Below are 21,421 nucleotides of genomic sequence, written 5' to 3'. Positions count from 1 at the left end.
TTTCTGCATCTAGCACACAGCTAAAAAGTTTTTGCTTTTTTAGTTGCATCCATTCCAAGAATGAGTTCTAGAAATTGAGGAACTAATAATATCAAAGACACCAATATTAATGGAAGATTAGGAGCAGAAAAGGTTAATAACTTCAATTTGGAAAAGAGGAGGTATGGGAACCTTTAGTCTATTACAGATATTAAATCCTGCTTGACAGAAGACTCCTTGCACCAGAGGGAGTGATTTCCTGGGTTAATCCCTATCTTGCCAACCCTGATGATTTATAGAAGGAACTTCCTTCTCCACAGTCCTTGATAGCCCCTACTTGGCCCTTTCTTTGCAGGTTCTCCCTCACTGATTATGCCCTGCAGCCACTCTTTCAGTGGCTATTGGAGAATATGGAGGCTTCATGACCTGAGAGTTGCTTTGGAGGCAGAGCAATAATAGGCTTCTGTGGTTAGGTTTGTAATTTATTTGGTAATACAATTCTCTCCAAAATTTAGTGGTCTCTGGTCTACTTCCTTCTAGTAAGTTCTGTGTGAAATAACCATTCACAAAGATCTCTTCTGGTAACATTTCCTAAGCTTACTCAGGAAATGCTCTCTTCTAATGTTGGTTGGCTTCTGAATTTAGTCATCCCTCTCTGTCCTGTAATGGGAACTCCCTTGAGGGATTTGTAACCATGACTTCATGTCTGAGGGCAACATCCTTAATCTGCTGTTTGCTTTCAGTCTGCTTTTGAACTCTAAACTTAATTCCTGCTGTTTCCATACAGAAGCATTTGGAACTTCCAGCCTGTTAAGGCTTCAGATTTCTGAACATTCAATCAATTTAAATTTCAGGCCACTGGCAGACAGAGCCTCCCATAAACAAAGCTTGTTTCTTCTCCATCTCTGCTTGCAGACTGGCCAATTTTTGGCTACAAGTCTCTTTCACTATATTTTACTGAAAAATAACAATGAGCAGACATGGTAATCATTTTCTCAACCAGTTCCTTGATTAGTATGGCTTTGGTGGACAATGAGCCTACCTTTTAGGTGATCACAAGAAAATGTTCTGCCAAATGCTTTTCCTTTCCATAAAATGGGTGACTGGATAGAGGGACTATAGGATTATCCATGTTCTTTCTAGTTACTAAACATTTGCTAAGCCAATCCTTTATATTCTGTTTTTTGTAAGCTTCCCACATCCGAGAATACAATTCTGTTTGTTAGGTTTGGGGACATTGTGCTACAAGAAATATCATATGCTGTCTTAAATAAAAGAGAAGGTTTTTTTTTTTTCTCTCATGTATCAATTATAAGATGAGTGATCTAAGACAACTGATTATAAAGAAAGGACTTAGAAGTTACACTCATTACTTCCACTCACAAGTAAATTTTTTTGAAGATTTTATTTACTTATTCATGAGAGACACACAGAGAGAGAGAGAGAGAGGCAGAGACACAGGCAGAGGGAGAAGCAGGCTCCCTATGGGCATCCAGATGTGGGACCCAATACCAGGACCCCAGGATCACGACCTGAGCCAAAGGCAGTGCCAAACCACTGAGCCACCCAGTTCTCCCCACAAGTTAAAATTTAATCACATAGTCATAGAGAGTTAGCTTTAAGGCTAAGCAATCTGCATGCTGCTAACATTTTGGGTCTTTTATTGCAAGAGGAAGAAAGGAGAATAGGTAATAGGATATGATTGGAAGTTTCCATGACATTCAGGTAAAAAACTAACAAAAACTTTTCTGTTTCTTGGGAACTTTAACCAAATTATTCTAAAATTGACCTGGGATAATAAACATGTGTGAATAATTATAGCAATCTTTAAAACAAAGAGTAATGGAGTTAGGGGAGGAAGTTCAGAAAAGAATTTTTCCAAGAAAGATTTAAATGTGTGAAATAATTAAAAGAATATGTTGCTGAAACAGGAATAGACAAATAGCCTAAGGGATATAACACAGAGATTTGTATCTCATGATTTATCAAAATATGGCATGTACTAAATATGATATTTCAAGTAAGTAGTTAAAGATTCATTATTAAATGATATTAAAATTAGGCATATAAAATAAAAGTATAAAAGTTCTAAGACAATATGTAGCTTAATATTTCTATAATTGTAGAGCAAGGAAAAATTTTCTAAGAGTGATAAGGAATGATAAAGAATGATAGAAACTGCACAAGACAATATTGATAAAAATGATTGACCAACTGTGCAAGTAAAACATGATATTAAATCATATTGAAATGCAAATGGAAATAAGGAAAATCTGTGTAATTTATATATTATATAAAAGATGTATATCTTTAAAGAGTCCACAGTTATTGATCAACACTTTTATGGAGTAATGGCCAAAGACATAAGTCTCACACACATACGCACACAAATAAATTGTTCTAGAAACTCTTTTAAAATTTAAATTTAATTAATAAAGTGTAGTATTAGTTTAAGAGGTAGAGCTTAGTGATTCATCAGTTGTATATAGCACTCAATGCTCATTATATCAAGTACTCCTTAATGCCCATCACCTAATTATCCTATCCTTCCACCTACCTCCTCTCCAGCAATCTTCAGTTTGTTTCCTACAGTTGAGAGTTACTTATGGTTTGTCTCCCACTCTGATTTCATCTGATTTTATTTTCCCCTCTCTTCCCCTATTTCTTAACTTCCCTTATTTCTTAACTTCTACATATGAGTGAAATCACATGACAATTGTCTTTTTCTGATGGACTTATTTCGCTCAGTATAATACCCTCTAGTTCTAGCCACATCATTACTAATGGTCAGATTTCTTTTTTTGATGGATGAGTAATTTTGCATTATACACACACATACACACATACACACCCCACATCTTCCTTAGCCATTCAGTGATTGAAGGACATCCAAGCTCTTTCCATAGTTTGGCTATTGTGGACATCACTGCTATAAACATTGGAATGCAAGTACCCTATCAGCTCACTATGTTTTCATCTGCTGGGTAAATACTTAGTAGTGTAATTCCTGGGTTTTAGGGGATCTTTAACTTTTTAAAAAGATTTTATTTATTTACTCATGAGAGACACAGAGAGAGAGAGGCGGAGACATAGGTGGAGGGAGAAGCAGGCTCCATATGGGGAGCCCAATGTGAAACTTGATCCTGGGACTCCAGGATCATGCCCTTAGCCAAAGGCAGATGCTTCACCACTGAGCCACCCAGGTGTCCCAATTTTTAACTTTTTGAGGAACTTCCATACTGTTTTCCAGAGCAGCTGCACCAGCATGCATTCCTACCAGCAGTATAAGAGGGTTCTCCTTTCTCTGCATCCTCACCGACATCTATTGTTTCCTGTCTTGTTAATTTTGGCCATTCTGACTGGCGTGGGGTGGTATCTTATTGTGGTTTTGACTTGTATTTCCCTGAAACCAAGTGATGTGGGGCATTTTTTCATGAGTTTGTTGGCCATGTGCATGTCTTCTTTGGAGAAATGTCTGTTCATATATTCTGTCCATTTCTTGACTGGATTATTTGTTCTTTGGGTTTTGAGTTTGATAAGTTCTTTATAGATTTTGAATACTAGCTCTTTATCTGATGTGTCAATTGCAAATATCTTCACCCATTCTGTAGGTTGTCTTTTGGTTGTGTCAGTTGTTTCCTTTGCTGTGCAGAAGCTTTTTATCTTGATGAAATCCCAATAGTTTATTTTTGCCTTTGTTTCCCTTGCCTTTGGAGATATGTCTAGCCAGAAGTTACTGCAGCTGAGGTCAAAGAGGTTTTTGCCTATGTTCTCCTCTGGGTTTTGATGGATTCCTATCTCACTTTTAGGTCTTTTATTCATTTTGAGTCTGTTTTTGTGTACAGTGTAGTTTCATTCTTCACGTGGCTGTCCAATTTTCCCAATATCATTTGTTGAATAGACTGTCTTTTTGCCACTGGATATTCTTTCCTGCTTTATCAAAGATTAGTTGATCATGGAGTTTAGGGTCAATTTTTGGATTCTCTCCTCTGTCCCATTGATCTATGTGTCTGTTTTTGTATCTGTTCCATACTGTCTTGACGATCACAGTTTTGTAGTATAGCTTGAAGTCCAGAGTTGTGATGCCACCAGTTTTGGTTTTCTTTTTCAACATCTCTGTGGCTACTCAGGGTCTTTTGTGTTTCCACACAAATTTTACGATTATTTGTTCCAGATCTGTGGAAAATAGTGATGATACATTGATAGAGATTGCATTGAATGTGTGGATTGCTTTGTAGCATAGACATTTTAATAATATTTGTTCTTCCAATCCATGAGCTTGGATGTTTTCTCACCTCTTTGTGTCTTCCTGAATTTTCTTTCATTAAGGTGCTATACTTTTCAGAGTACAGATCCTTTACCTCCTTGGTTAGGTTTATTCCTAGGTATCTTACAATTTTTGGTGCAATTGTAAATGGGATTGATTCCTTAATTTCTCTTTTTTCTCTCTCTGTTAATATAGAAATGCAACTGACTTCTGTGCATTTTATTTTCTGCCACTTTGCTGAACAGCTGTATGAATTCTAGCAATTTTGGAGTGGAATCTTTGGGTTTTCCACAAAAAGTATCATTTCATCTACAAAGAGTGAGAGTTTTTTTTTTTTTTTTTTTTTTTTTCCAATTTGGATGCCTTGTATTTCTTTTTGTTGTCTGATTGCTGAGGCTAGGACTTCTAGTACTATGTTGAACAGCAGTGGTGATGGTGGACATCCCTGTCATGTTCCTAACCTTACCAGAAAAGCTCTCAGTTTTTCCCCTATTGTGAATGATAGTCACTGTGGGCTTTTTGTAGATGGCTTTTATGATATTGAGGTATGTTCCCTCTATCCACACTGTGGAGGATTTTAATCAAGAAAGGATGCTGTATTTTCGCAGATGCTTTTTCTGCATCTATTGAGAGGATCATATGGTTCTAGTCCTCTATTTTATTTATGTGATGTATCACACTGATTGATTTGTGGGTGTTGTACCACCCTTGCAGCCCAGGAATAAATCCCACTTGGTCGTGGTGCAATTGTTCTAGAAACTTAAGGAAAATCTAAATCCTACTAGTTATCGAGGAAACAAAACAATGAGAATATTTTTTCAATTATCAGGAAGTGACTAATTAAAATATCTAATGTTGACAAGTTTATGGTGAAATGGAAACATTTATGCAGTGATGAAGGATTTTAATTTAATAATTTTTAAAATATAGTATATATAAAAATTCTTAAAATATTCACACCTTTTCAATGATCAATTATAACCCTTGAGGAGTTATAAAAATGAACGGAATTGGAAAACTTTATTAAAATGTTCATCTGTATGCTTTTTGTAACAGGAAAACACTGTAACTTCATAACAGCTCCTTAAGGATGTTACTTAGGTGGTACATGCACACAAGGAAATCCTGGACTACATTAAAATTTATGCTACAGATGTATTTATATAGAATGCTAATAAAGATTTTCAAGTGAAAAAAAGTTCTGACATGATATATAATGTGCATGTATATACATGTATAAAGCATATATATATATATTTTTTGGTCTAAGATGATACATACTTGAGGAATTTTATGGATTTGGGGGAAAAGAATTATGTTAATTGGATTAGCTAGCTAAACCAGGTAAAAAAGAATACTCTTGTGAATAAATTATCTGCTGAATACAATTAGCCATGTAATTGGAATGATTAAGAAGGGATTTTCTTGCGGCAGCTGAGTGTTTTATTGAGATTGTACTTAATTTTATTATATTGGTTAAATTTATATCTGAATTTAAACTGAATCAAAAAACATGAAAGTGAAACAATACTCAGTTACACCCATTTACAGTATGTACTATACTATACATATTTTACAATGTTCTCAACTTTCATTCTGAAAAAAAGCATAAACATTCAGAAATCATATATATATATAATCATATATATATATATGATTATATATATATATATAAAGTTGAAAGAGATACTGAGTGATTTTACTTTTAAATATAAACCAAGGCTGCTGCTGTTAGCATCCTATAGTTTGGTTAAGATTAACCATAGCATTCTATGCTCTAATAGCCATCTTCAATTTGAAATGTGTAAGGTAAGTCATCTAGTTAAGTGAAAGCTTGATAACCTAATGTAACAAGCTTGAGCATTAGAAATCAGCTAAAATCTTTTATGTGACAACTGGCTCACAAATGTCTGCCTGGGCAGATGGTATTGGTTTTAAAAGAAAGACGTAGTTTGCCTGGAGAATTTCAGAGAAATCTGGGCATCATTTTCAGACTCTGGTAAAGGAGAAAGGTGTCATTTCCTTGACAGCCCCAGCGGTTTTCCTGTTACTGTTTGCATGACAGATGCCATGAACAGATTGATGTGTAAAGAAAAGCGAGGTACAAGAAAATCATACATTAAAACTCATTAGCTGGAGATAGACATGCTCTGTTGGGAGCCACTCAGAAGCATTTTTTGATGTATAGAGAATGTTTAACATTCTTAATATATGTGCTTTTTAATGTGGTGGGACTAGATTTACATATGTGGTGCTTGCTTAAATGGGAAGAAAAACATTGTAGCTTAAGGACAAGTAGACTTCCATGAATATGTAGCAGAAATGAATCAATCTTAAATACAACTTTCAGTATAAAATATACTTTATTATTTTATTTATTCTGTTGGTCTGAATCTATGGAACTAAATAAAGCCCAGCAGTGGGACTATCTGTTACTGTCCAGACAAATAAACAAAAACAAAAACCAAACATTCCTGAACATGTAACATTATGAAGAAAAATATTTGAAAGCCATATTTTTGTATTTTCTGTTTTCTTCAACTTTTATTTCTATTATTTTCCCAAGAGTGTAGAATTGAGGAAGGTCTGATCAATGGGTGAAAATAATACACTTATTTTTGCTAAAGTTGTTATGTCATTGACCTAGGATTATTTATAAGAATATTTTCTGGTGGGATCCCTGGGTGGTGCAGGGGTTTAGCACCTGCCTTTGGCCCAGGGCGCAATCCTGGAGACCCGGGATCGAATCCCACATCAGGCTCCCGGTGCATGGAGCCTGCTCCTCCCTCTGCCTGTGACTCTGCCTCTCTCTCTCTCTCTCTGTGTGTGTCTATCATAAATAAATAAAAATTAAAAAAAAATTTTTAAAAAAGAATATTTTCTGGGGAAAGGACAACAAAAATGACTGTTAACTATTAACCCAGAGAATAGTTTGACACATGTACAAACGTATAGATTTCTGTTATCTACACCATGCCTGAATGAATATTTTCATTTACAACAGGAAACAAGTTTCTCAACTCTAACTCTAATAGTGATACACTGATGTCTATTTTTTTAGAATATTTTATTTATTTACTCATGAGAGACACACAGAGAGAGGCAGAGACACAGGTAGAGGAAGAAGCAGGCTCCATGCGGGGAGCCCGACATGGGACTCGATCCCGGGTCTCCAGGATCAGGCCCTGGGTTGAAGGCAGGCACCAAACCGCTGAGCCACTAGGCCTGCCCACACTGATGTCTATTATAACGAGCACTATTTAAAAACAAAGCACTCTGGGGCACCTGGGTAGCTATTAATTAAGCTTCTGACTCTTGGTTTCAGCTCAGGTCATGATCTCATTCTTGGGATCAAGCCCCCATATTAGGCTCCTTGCTCGGTGGGGAGTCTACTCGTGTGTCTCTCTCTCTCTTTGCCCCTCTCCCCAACCCCATTTGCACATGCTCTCTTTCCCTAAAATCAATCAACCAATCAATTAATCTTAAAAAACAAAACAAAACTGAGCACCCTACTTATAACTTAGCACTCTATAGTAAAGATAGTCACAGATGCTCAGCCAGCAAACAGCCATGATACTGTATAGCCTACAATCCTCAGAAGAAGAATGGATAGAAATGCCAGGCTGCATTTACCACCCAGTAAGCATCAAGGCTGATTTGTCTAAGTGGCAAGTGAATGCACCACCCCCATTATTCACACACATGAAAATGAACCTCCTGTGAAGAGTTTCTACAAATTATTTATAGAAATAGATCAACTACAATCATGTATTGACTAAGGTAAATGTTAATGTACAGTAACAGAACATAAATGATCTTCATCTTCAATTTCCTCTTTAACTTGCTTCCACTGTGAATATTATTCTTAGCAGAGAAAATGGAAGCTAAATAGAGTATGCTTATTTGTGTTGCTTCTCTGTCATCTTTTAACATAACAATAGTCTCTCCAGACAATGGAAGTGTCACTTCTTACTGAGCATGGCAAGATGCCTGCCTCCAAAGCTGGGTCTTCAAGAAACACTACCCTCTCTCCTCCACCTTTAAGCATTGCTTCTCTTAGTTCTTCTTGGTGGAGGTTTTTATAATCTCGCATTTCATGTACAATGTACTGCAGTTATACTGTTACCGTTCTCATACCTGCCTGTGTTATTTCTTAACCCAAACTGTCCACTTTTATAAATCTGCATCCATTTCTGAGGCTCATTTCATCTAGCTATGACACCCTCAAAATACCTTTTGCTTTTCTTTACCTATGTCCTGACTATTCTCTTATTCATTATGGAATTTGTCAGCTGGCTAAACTTTTGTGGATGTCTACGTGGTTGACCTCGGAATCCAGAGTTGTTTGATCATCTCAATACCAACAACCCTTGCCATCTGTTCTTATATCCTTATCTTGGATACTGTTATCTCTTATTAATGCTCTAACTCAATTTCAGATATAAAAATGTTTAACCACAGCACCCTACACACAATGATTGATGTTATATCTTTTATATCTTTTATATCTCCATCAATCACCTCCTCTATGGCTTCATTGCCTTCTTGAACCTTCAGCTAAGGTCCCACTCCTTGATCTTGCTTGTCTGAGACAACTTCCCTGAAAACTCTTAAAATTTGCTGTATTTACTTATATATCTGGACTGCTGAAAGTTGCTCCATGAAATCACGTACCCATACATTTCTATGCCACTAAAAAATTATTCCAATTTCCTTTGGGTCTGTAATATTAATCAGCTAAGATAACCCCACCTACTCAATTTATCCCAGTGGCTGTGTTAATTAGGGCTTTTCAAAGGAAAGAGATATAAATAAGGTATCTAATGGCTCATGTATTTAAAAAGTCTAGACAGTGACTCTCAGATTGTAGCATTCCTGAGAACCCCTGTTGGTCGTCTTAAAATTGTCAGGCCCACTCCAGAGTTGTAATTCAATAGGTCTAATATGGGAACTAATAATTTGATTTTCCAACAAATTGCCAGGAGTGGAAACCATGCTTTGAGAACCACTAGTCTAGGCCCCTAAATCTCTTCCAACATGTTGGGATACAGGTGCTCAACAATATAATAAGGACACAACTGTTTTCTCTCTTCCTCATCCTTCCTCTGTGTTGGCTTCATTTTCCAGGCAATGTCTTCTCCTATGACAGAAAAAAATGGCACCAAGAGTTCCAGGATTGAATATTCTTTTTAACTTATATACCTGGAGGAAAAAAGCCTGTCTTTCCCCATAACTCTTACAAAATTTTAGAAAATAAACTGGAGGGAATCAGCCTTACTGTAGCTAACCAAGATGAGTTATATCACTAGGGACTGGAAAGGAGAGGGCCTCCAAAGAGAGGATGTGGGTTAGATTGATGTCTTCTTTAGTGTGTTTTACATCTCTTTACTATGCTCTTAAAACATTCCCACACTGCTATCTCAGTCTCTCTGAGTAGAGGATCTAACAATTTAACAGAAGCAGCTAACAAAATAAGCCACCCTTCACCTCTTGGCCCAAACATTTAACTAAAAAATATATGTTTAGGGCCTGTAAAGTACCTGTGGCAGAAGGAAAGCTAGAGAAAGTCAGAGTACTAGAGAGGAAATGGAGAAGTAGCCTAAGCTGGAGAGCAAAAGTTCCAAACAACGACAACCAAAACAAAACAAAACAAAACACAAAGACCCTCAACTTGTTTTCCCTGGGGTCAGGAAATTATTGGATCACATGATATAGCCTCACCTTCTTTACTTCCATTTGTGAGTAAAATGTTTCCTTTTTTATAACACAAATGCTGTAAAAAGAGCTCTTGTTTCCAAAGGGAATTTCATTAATTAATTTTCCCTTCACAGTTCTCTATCTGTAAACCTCATTCTTTTACTATAACAACTTCTAATAAGTCTGAATTTAGTCAGATATATCCAATTTACCATATGTGATTGTATGTTTATGAGTTCAATAAAAAAGTTAGCTTACAGTGTATTTGCTTTTCAAAAAGCCAAATACCACTTAGATATTGACACAGTAATAAATATCTATTTATTTCATCATTTTAAAGGCTGAACATCATTTTGCTCTGTAAATTACAACATAAATTACTTAAACATTTCCTAGTTGAATATTTAGGTTGTTTCCAATATTTTGTTACCACAAACAATGATACCAATGACATCCTTATTTATATTGCGATATTTTTCTGTTTAGTTCTACAGTATAACATTCCAGATTTGAAATTGATGGGTCGAAGAATTTACACATTTCAGGCTTTGGGTCCATGTAGTTTCCAGAACAACCATACTGTTCACTTGAAATTTAAGGGCTCATGGTCTCATCTATCTGCCTACACTGGGTATTAATCATTCTTTTTTTTTTTTAGATTTTATTTATTTTTTCATGAGGGAGAGAGAGAGAGAGAGAGAGAGGCAGAGACACGGCAGAGGGAGAAGCAGGCTCTGTGCAGGGAACCTGATGTGGGACTGGATCCTGGGTTTCCAGGATCACACCCTGGGCCAAAGGCAGACACTCAACCACTGAGCCACCCAGGCGTCCCTCATTCTTTTAATGTTGACTAATCTGCCGGGTGTAAATTATCCCTTGGTGTCAAATTATTTTGCATAATTTTGAGCACTTCTGTAGTTGTAACATTTTTCAAATGTCTACTATTTGCCATTTTATTTCTGCTTTATTCTTTTGTTCATTTGAGGTGTACTCTTAACAAAAAAAAATAATAATAACATTTATTGAGACTCATAATGTTTCAGATTTGTCCTAGTCTTTTACAGGTATTATTTCATTTAATCATCACAATAACCTTGTGAGTATACACTATGATTCTCATTTTACAAATGAAGATCCAAGAATGGGCAGATTAAATAGTTTTCCAAACACTGTACTGTAAGTAGCAAATATAGTCAGTACTCAAGCATAGATGTGCCTGAGACCCAAAGCATATGGCCTTTATCATTCTATTGGCTTTTAAATTCCATTTTGTCCAGCTTACTAGTATTGCCTTTTCTTGGACTGTTTTTCTACCTCACATGGACTCTTGTGGAAGTCTTCTTTGACTCTAGTCCTACAGGACTCAACTTTATCATGCAGTATGAATATGCATAGATAATTCTGTAATTTCAGTCTATTTTAATTCTCCTTGGGCTAAAATCCCTTAAAGGGTCCCACATTTCCATGCACCAAAGCCCAAATTACTTATCAAGACCACAAATGCTTCTATGGTCTGGCCTTCATTGGGTACATCTCTAACCTTGTCAGATGCACGAAACTCTTCTCAGTCTTACTCACTCTGTTCCCCAGCATAACAAAGCAACTTACATTCGGTGTCTTATGACCTTTCATGTAAATGTTTGCATTTGCTGTTGTATTAAGTACCTACTATCCTGCGCTATACTGTGCCAACCAACCCCAAGTACTCATACATTCTCATTCTACAATGTCTTTCATCAAACTGCCTCCCTGAAGCTTTTTTAGTACTATCCACTCTTTTTTTTTTTTTTTGCCTCTCAAGCCTATTTCTTCCTATTTAACCTATTTCCCACTTCCTCCCTAGTACAGTTTATTTAATAATTTGTCAATTTCACTACATTTGATTTTAGTTTTGAATAACAAAGATCTTGTCTGATTCATTACCATCCTGGATTTCTAGAAAAAGTTCTGCAATATATAAGTACTTTGATGAATAAATGAAATAATATATATCTATATATATATTATGAGTTCAATTGGCCAACTTTCTTCCAAAGCTCAAAAGACAAAACTAATTTATCACTTTAAAGCAGCCTTTGAACTTACACTTTCAGAGATTATAGGTTTGCACTTCATGGACCATGCTATCATTTTAAAATATTTGAAAGTAAGCAACAATATATATCAATGTATATTATGACTAAGTATTCCAAAATAAGACATATTAAAAGACCTCCCAAATTAAATAATAATAATATCACAATCATGGAAAATAATTGGACTAATTACTAATTAAAGTTGCTTTTTTCCTTGTATTCATTTCAGTACTTGCTTATAATCCTGACACTTTTAAATGTTCATTATTCAATCATTTAAAAATAATTTCTCATCTACTGCATAATAGTAAAAGTGCGTATTATTTATCATAAATTCTTTGTAAAGTTTTTAAGTGTGAAAGTCAATTTTAAAGTATATTTGTTGCGGAAATAATTGTTTTATCTAGTTACTTTTATTTAGAATTCTTAAAGCACTTTTAAAAAGATACACTGAGACAAATTGTTTTAGTAAAAATATGTAGACATTAAATTATTGAGCTATCCATGCATAATTTAGATAATTGCTTTTAGGAGATATCCTGTTTGATGAAAGTCTGTAAAAGGGAGATTAAATACTGTGTATTCTTAGAAGATTTTCTTTTCAAGAATTTGTGGCATGTTGTGATAATTTGCATAAAACTATCAATATTAGGCCAACTTACCAATGCTGCTGTGAAGAATCTTATGAGCTGCTTATGAAAATTGTCCCATTTCTACTTCAGATTCCCGGAGAAATTGAATTACAACTAGTCAATTTGTACATTAAAAGATACCTTGTGCAATATTAATTATAAATGGAAGTCACAGAAGTCATGAAAGCAGACACTTATTCCGTGTTGCATGGTACCAAAATAATCAGTCAAGTGAGGAAGTAAGGGAGGGAGGAGAAGGTGAGGGAGTCAGGGGAAGGGAGTTAGACTGGTAGTTGCATACTGTAGATAGCATCCCTTGGTACAGGAAGCACTTTTGAGTTTTAAGGTGGATGCGGATAGAAGTCATTAATTTAGCAAAAAAGTTATTGAATATCTACAGGTTCACAGTTTTTTATACAAACAGTTGGGGAAGAAACATGGAAATTTAGAATCTTTCAGATTTTATCAAGGTAACATGGGAAATATACTTTATGATATCTAACATCTCAGTGGAGACTGAGACACCCCATAATTGAACACTTTATTTGTATAACATACGACTTTTGAAATACCATAGAATAAAGACTATAAGTAATCATATAGCAATTTGGGTTCAGTTTTGCCAGCAAATAGGCAATTCATTTCTGGTGAAGTTGGATTGTGCTGTCAAATGAGAGTTTCAAAAAGAAAGTAATAATTTAAAAAAAGCCCACAACTTGTTTTTTGTTTTTTGTTTTTTTTTTCCAGAATTTAGACCTTAGGAGTTTGGTAAAGGATTACTGCCCCATACTGAATGCTTGTTTGTGCAATATTAGGTATATACCCTAATGTCTGTTGAGAAGATTTATATATCTGAAAAAAAAAATAGACTGTATCACTATAACATATAACCCAGGGCTTCAGTTCTGTAATTCAGGTAGTCTGACAGCAAAGGTAAACTATTAAGTCAATGTGCATGGAAGGACATTCAAAAGTAAAATTTTTATATTGATGTGAATAGGGGGGCTTGGCATGCAAAATTCCAAAAGACCAAGATGAAAGTACTTGCTACATTTGCACAATTTTGCAGGTGGTTTAAAAAATCAGCAGAGATCTGATATCTCCCTTCTCTAGCCATCTCCAGCTGAGGTCCTGAGGATGAGTAAGAAGATAATGATGATAGCATATTATAAGTGTCATATTAGCCATATACGTAACTTCTGTGCAAACTGAGGCAGCATCACCAAACTTTGCCTTAGGACTAGAGAAGGCTTTACTGAAGAAGTTATGGTTGAGTTGAGTTTTTGGTGGCTCAGTTGTCTTCTACTCAGACTTCTTAAGGACTGCCACTCTGCTTTCATGCATGCAGTAGGAAACCAGGGTGCTTGACATGCTTCTACTGTTCATATTGAACCCTACGACTCACCAACAATGGCTGAGTCTGTGTACAAATGAGACTGGGCAGACCAGTGTGCAAACCACATCAGCCCTGGTCGTAGCTGTGGTTGCTACATCGAGTACAATGACATGATTAATGGTCTGGATTCTGTTCCAGCACGTTTAGTATGTTCACTCTCTTTTTATATCTTCTATTTCTCTCATTTACATTCACCTGCATTTTTAGGCCATGTTGGGTAGAGTGGATTGTGAAATAGGACTTAGAATTTATGGAAATGATTGAAAAAAAAAAAACTCTTAGTGTTTTATTAATAAAGAAACAGCCATGTGAAATATAGAAGAGGATGAATGAACTTGGGTTTCCCCCATAAAAATTACAACTTGTGAGCCATGGATGGATATCTCAGTTGTGGATGACACAACAGCTTCTTGTCAGTGAAAAAGAGGAACTCAGTATAGGCAACAGTTGTAGTCACAATATTTGCCAAATCCAATACACATAAAATAATAATGGAGGCAGTCATCTCTAAAGGCTGGCAGACAGCAGACCAGCTGAGCCAAAGCAGTGAAAGAAAAAATACTTTTTCCCCCCAAAACAAAAAGAAATTGGGAATCTGCCAACCCACTGGTTAAGAATAAAAGCCTCAGTTGGGAGATAAGTGGGGAGCATAAAAGCACTAGTCTGATGGTCTAAACAAATTTTCTTTTTAAAAAAGTGTTAAAAAAAAGAAAGAGATTCTAAGACCTTAAACATGTCTATAGCTCCTCAGGGTAAAGGGATTTCCCCACTAAAGGTGACCTTTAGAATGTTTCCATATCAATACAATTTAAAGGAAAACATCTAATGTCTACCAGGGACAGTTTGATTTTTATTTCTTAAATCACTGCTGAAATTTATCCTGAAGGTCTATGCTCTTTTCTGGATAGTGTATGAATCTAAACCATTTGATAGACAAAGCACTGAAGACACTGAACTCAGATTTAGTGAGCCTTCATTTGGTATTTAAGAAAAGAATAATAATTTAGTATGTTCTGCCAAGAACATGTTTTAGACATTTAGGTAGACAATGGGTGAATCCAAAGGTGTAGCCTTATTTGCTTTAACTTTTTTCAGATTATATTGCTGTAGCTTAAGAAATTCCTGGGTAAAATAGTGGTAATTATTTTGTATTGTTGGTCAATCCAGGTAGGGCATATAGTTCTTGGTCTCGTGATGGTATAAAAATGGGAATCAGATTTAGGATTCTTACACTTCAATTGACATAAATTTAATATTTTCACCTTGAATATCTAGATTCATATTCCACTCAATATTTAAAAATCAGAAAAATTACATAGAAAAAAAACACTTGAGGTTCTCAGATTATATTTACTAGTAAATTTATGTAATTTTAAATGATCCTAATTATGTTTTTCGTAAATGTATTCACTAAAAATTCCACTGAAATTGTATTCCTAACACTTCTACAGTTTCTATAAACTAGAACACTCTCATTTGTTGAGTCACTCGGGGTGAACTAGGTGGTCATACTTTCAGCCTCATTTTTTTCCCCTCTATTTAAAAGGAGTGTTGACTGTCCTGGGTAAAGGCGATAGAATGACTAGATTGCAGAAGGTCTCTCACCAAAATCTGATAGATCTGAACACATGAGTAGAGTTTAGCAAAATGTTTTTGTTCTTTTTATTGCTGAAGTACAGTTATTCTCCCTAAAATTGTGGATAAGCAAAGAAAAATCTTTTCCTCATCAGACTGGATCCCACTTCCCTGGCTAGATCTCCAGAGGCTGTACTGGAGAAAAGGGGTAAGCAAAAAAAAAAAATAATAATAATAATCCTTGCAATCTTCACTAATAGACAGCTCTCTGCAAAGCACATGTAATCAATTAAAATAGAAATGGGCTGGCATAATAGATGGAAAACCACCTAGAAATAGAATATCCTATCAATAACTAAGAATGTCAATATCTCCATGTTTCAGAAATAGATGCAGGATGAGATCTGGGAGCCTCCCATTTCCAGGATTCCCAGCTGGGAATGGTCCAAGTTCAGGTACTCTCCTTAGACATATGATACATTTTTGTCTGTGTTTTAGGTAATACTCTTTTTAGATGATTTAGCAGCATCCCTAAAATGGTATGAGTCGATGTTCTCAAAAAAAAATTTAAAAAAAATTAAAAGCTGTATATAGCCTTGACCATTCCTTATATTCCCTGCCCCATCCCCTTAGATTACAGAAAATCAAGAAGCTAGAACAGATTTCAAGTTGCAGATTAGAAAGAAAGACTTTTTCTGATAAGGTTGAAAAATTTAAGGGGAAAAAGAACTCAACTTAATATTACTAGACCAAATAGAAGATAAAATTATCTCCTGTTTATAAAATATACAAGAAAAGGAAGAAAAGAGAAAGAGAAATATAACATTATAAAATACTGAAGAGGAATACAGTGTAGAAAAAGATTGAAGAAAAGAAACAGAAGAAAGCCATAACAAAACCGTGAATTAAGAATAACAGTTTATAAATAAGACAAAGCAACAGCATGAGACTATATACATGAGGTATTGGCACTACATATACTCATATGTAAGGACACATGTACACACAATAATATGTGCACATAATAGTACACATACAAATAAAATTAGTAAAATTCATTTTCTTTTAGAGTGAGGGATTATTTAAAATTAAACCTTAACATTTAACATGAACGTATAATTACAGTTCTTGAGGCTTAGATATTTATTCTCTTAACCTTAGAAGAATCACTCTCCTCTAAAAACAAAGCTGCTGATTCTCTTTTAAAATAAAAATACCCCCTCCTGGGGCACCTGGGTGGCTCAGTCTGTTAAGTGTCTGCTCTTGACTCAGTTCGTGATCTTGGGATCTTGGGATTGGTCCCCATACCCAGCTCCCTGCTCAGCGGAGAGTCTGCTTCTCTCTCTCTCTCTCTCTCTCTCTCTCCTCCCCCTCCCCCCCAGCTCAATATCTCTTTCTGTCTCAAATAAATCAATGAAATCTTTAAAAAACACAAACAAACAAACAAAAAAACCCCAACAACCCTCCTCTGGTCTACATGACCGGACACATGGCTACCACCAGCTCCTGAGTGTAGCATCTTAAAGCTTTATTACCAGATATACACAGCCTTGTGTCTTCATCACAGCCCCAAAATCTCTTAGGAAAAGGTCACTGAGTCAGATTGTATCAGTAGTTTACTCCTAGTTCATTGGACATACACAGTTTTTGTTTTGTTTTGTTTTGTTTTGTTTTTCTCATTAAACATACATGCCCAGCAATTGGTCCCATTGCAGTTGTATGCCTGGGGAAGATTAGATATACCAGATAACAGAGGACTCTAGACTGCTAAACTCCTCAGGTCTCTACTACTACCTGAGTTTTCCACCTGTTTCTGGTGGGAATGGTGACACTTGTTAAATCCATCAAGTCCTTTAACTGAGTTATCCCTAAACACGACTGCATATACAAACCCAACCTAGCTGCTTCTCTCCCTTCTTGCCCAACCTTCTCCCTACTGCCCTCTGCTGCACCCTTTTACTGTCACTCCCATACTCTCTTCCTGTTCCCTTGAATCCATCGTTCACTATAAACTTACGCCTTAAATCCAAGCCTCTGCACATGATTTTCTCTGAACACAGTTGACATAATTTAACTTTGGCTCTCAGCCTCAGCATACTAATCTCCCCTGCAGCTCTCCTAAAGGGAACACTGTATTCTCTCATCCTCCTACACCACTGAGAACACAAGAGACTAAGATGACATTGGCGTCCTCCCAGGTCCCTGTTTCCAATTTCAGATGGTTCTTCTACTTCCCTCACATACAAAGCACTTCCCTCCTGAGGCTCATGACTGTAGACTACACCATCTTCTATCACTACTTGTAACTACTTCTACAGAATTCCCATCCTTTATTCATAATAGATGTTGGCATCTAGCTCACATTATTCTCTACTCCAAGAACTTTAATCATCAGAATAAATGTGAGCAATCTCCCACATTGAACATTTCTTTACAAGGAATCAATCAGTTTAACCCACTCATACTCTTTCTTATCTTTGGGAAGCCCTGGGCTTTGTGAGCAGCCCAAACTATTATACCTCTGTAAATTTAAACTCTAACGTATAACCTCTGATCACAACTTCACTTATCTTCACCTCTTTCAATTCGTATTCTAAGTAAATCTCTTGGATTTCACTGAAGCTTTAAGTTTCTCCAACTCAACTCCTTTTGTTCCTATCAACTTCCTAAACTAGTACAGACATCATGTACATTCAACTATTCTGTTGTCACATATTCAATTCTTTGTACCCTATTCTCTACTATACTTATTGTAACTTTTCTTCTTGGATCAATATAGCCATTCAACACTGCTAATCTTACACCCTGGCCAGTAAGCACTTTTGGAGAAAATCACATGGTAAATGGATCAGAGCCACTTTAGATTCAAGGTATTTACTCTTGGTTTGTCAATATTACTCACCAGCAATTTTACCTATTTATTATCATCTTTCTTTTCGGTATTTTGTGGTAAGATTTTCCAAATATTTACCATCCTTCACAAATATATATTTAGAGGCAGATTCTTAAGAATTATGCCATCTAGAATTATAGCCAGTCCTCATTTATGTGGATTCCTGCTTGCTAAAGTGTACTTGTAACCCTTAAATAAAAAAAAAGTACTTTTACAGTCATTGAAGAACATGCACAGTGGGGCAAAATTTCGAGTTGCCAGACCTACAGGTCATCAGCTAAGGAGAAATAAGGTGACACTGCCTTCTTATTACAGCTCTAATACTAAACAACTGTCCTTCTGGTGGCCTTTTTAGTGCCTTATTTTTTGTGCCTTCTGTTGGTGATGTCACTGTATAACATGGTCCTCAAGCACGGTACTAAAGTACTGTCTAGGGATCCTAAGCCCAAAAAGGCTGTGCTGTGCCTTGCAGGAAATACAGAGAAATTCCTACTCAACCATGAATTATAGTGCTGTTGTTTATTAGTTCAATGTTAATGAATCACAAATATATACTAAATAAAGTGTATTAAGCATACATAAAATAAGATCATATATTGGTTAGTTGATGAAAATTTTGTGACTAGAGGATTATAGTACTGGTTCAATATTGACTAATTCAGTGGTCATGGAGACTTGATAAAACATGGTTGTCTGAATAATGATAATATACTACAGGTATTTGAGGAGTTGTGATAAATGACCTGCTCTTGTATTCCTGGTGGTGACACAGACTGAACTACTATTTATGAACAATACCTACCAATAACTAGTAAGTCACTCAAAGTATCAGATGGATGAATTTATTATGACCAATAATCTGTTTATTGGGCCATCAATCAAAGTCTCTGATGGTTTTCTTGTCAGCTTTCTGTATGTGAGCCAAATGGCTTAGCAGGGTAAAACAGGAGTCAATCTTCCTCCAAGTAGATAAAGGATTCTTAATAAATAACACAACTCAGCATTAATATTCTCTAAATAAAAACCACTATATCCTAAAACTGGCTTACCCCCCAAATAGCAGAAGGTAACAGAGATTCTCAAAAAACTCATGGGGAAACTAAGATGTAGGAAATTAAAATTTAATATGATCACTCTACGGATAGTCATGTGTTAAAATTTTATATTATTTCCCTTAGCTATGACTTCCTTTTCATATCAATATTATTAAATTCATTTATAGATGAAACAATAGAAAAAATTAACAAAATATGAGTTTATCCAGCTAATAGATCTAAGAGTACATTTTAGCAACTATTATTATTTGACTTCAGAGATCAAATGCTTTTAACTTAAAATTCTAAGATTTGTATTCTGTTTGCTTCTTACCTCTTATTTGTCTGAGAGGCTTCAACCTTCTTTTAAAAATGTGATTCAAATCCTTTTAGGAATTATGAATAGTACTCTGAAATATATGAAGAATTAATACAAAGTAAGAGAATCATTTTCCTGTGGGACTTCCATTAGAGGACATCTGCTTTTTAAAACTTTATTGCATTACAGAAGTCCATTTTCAAGTTGCTTGATTGTTCTTTGCCTTTATATTTCTCTTAGAAAAAATTATAATTGATGGATAGACATTCAAGTACAGAATATACTATTTAATCAACATTATACTTTTGTCGATGCTGTATCATGAAGCATTACCCAGTATGTTTCTTTAGGTAGATGAATTTTGAATTCCAAGTTGCTATAGCAAGAACCATTAACCTGAACTCATAGAACACTCAAAAACTCCTCATTCCAACTTGCTAAATAGCAGAAAAGGAGAATTTTCTGATTCTTCCTGGGGCAAGACTTGGGGGGTAAAATAGAGATTGAGGAATTGAACTGGAATACTTCTGAGATTCTCATTTGCTGCAGTGGACTAGGCTGGGTTTTCTCTAACCTTGGGCCCCAGCTCACTGCTTGGCAAACCATGTAGTATGTCACATAGATGGGCCCTTAGTTACTGGAAAAGTGTCTAGACAGTTAGTTGGAAATTTGTGTTATCTGACTTATATTTGTCTTTGGCATCAGTACTACAAATGCTTTAAAAATTTGGATATACCACAGAAATGTATCCAGAATGTAAACTTCTTCCTTAACAGTGAATCTCATAGAAAAAAAAAAAGAGATTGAGAACCTTGATTGTAAGAAACTACTTTGTAAACATTAGTCCTAAAAATCCAAATATAATGTCTATATTCTTATTTTAGTCTCTTACACATTGAATTTATTACAAACTGATTTACTGCTTTCTTAGATTACATACACACAAAACCTCTGAAGTAGTACATTTATAGATTATGCATGTGAATAATTCTAAATTATGGAAATAATGATGAAGAATCAATGTATGTGTGTGTATACACACCAGAGAGGAGGAGTTTGTATATAAAAATGGCTGCCATATGTAGAACAGGCATAGTATTGTTTCAGTCTGATGCTAAACTTACAAAGTTTCATAGAATAATACATGTCAAGGATCCCTGGGTGGCTCAGTGGCTTAGTACCTGCCTTCAGTCTAGGGTGTGACCCTGGAGTTCCAGGATCGAATCCCCCATTGGGCTCCCTGCGTGGAGCCTGCTTCTCCCTCTGCCTGTGTCTCTGCCTCTCTTTCTGTCTCTCTCTCTGTTTCTCATGAATAAATAAATAAAATCTTTAAAAAAATAATACATGTCCTGGCATTTACATAGATTAAAAGCAACAGAAATTGATCATTCTGTCTAATATTTAGCTTGAAATGTTGACTAGTGTACCGGATGCATATTTCCATTGAGAGAGGTACAAAGTTCTTGTCTAGAGGCTAACCAAAACCAACTTCTTAAAAAAATTATTTAAATTCAATTAATTAACATGTAATGCATTATTGGTTACAAAGGTAGA

The 21,421-nt window shown here is 35.5% G+C and overlaps 2 long non-coding RNA genes across 10 annotated transcripts in view; both read left to right on the top strand.

Annotated features, from left to right (window-relative positions):
- Window positions 1–21,421, top strand: part of LOC144287966 (uncharacterized) — an 846,727-nt gene that overhangs the window by 579,364 nt on the left and 245,942 nt on the right. The gene's annotated exons all lie outside the window — the stretch shown is intronic.
- Window positions 15,438–21,421, top strand: part of LOC144287556 (uncharacterized) — a 32,995-nt gene continuing 27,011 nt past the window's right edge. The window contains exon 1 of the long non-coding RNA XR_013355339.1: window positions 15,438–16,076. This is a non-coding gene — a long non-coding RNA (uncharacterized LOC144287556). The remainder of the gene's footprint in view (window positions 16,077–21,421) is intronic.

Source organism: Canis aureus, chromosome 17, assembly GCF_053574225.1.
Source record: "Canis aureus isolate CA01 chromosome 17, VMU_Caureus_v.1.0, whole genome shotgun sequence".
NCBI lineage: Eukaryota > Metazoa > Chordata > Mammalia > Carnivora > Canidae > Canis > Canis aureus.
This window is presented reverse-complemented; position numbering and strand designations above follow the sequence as displayed.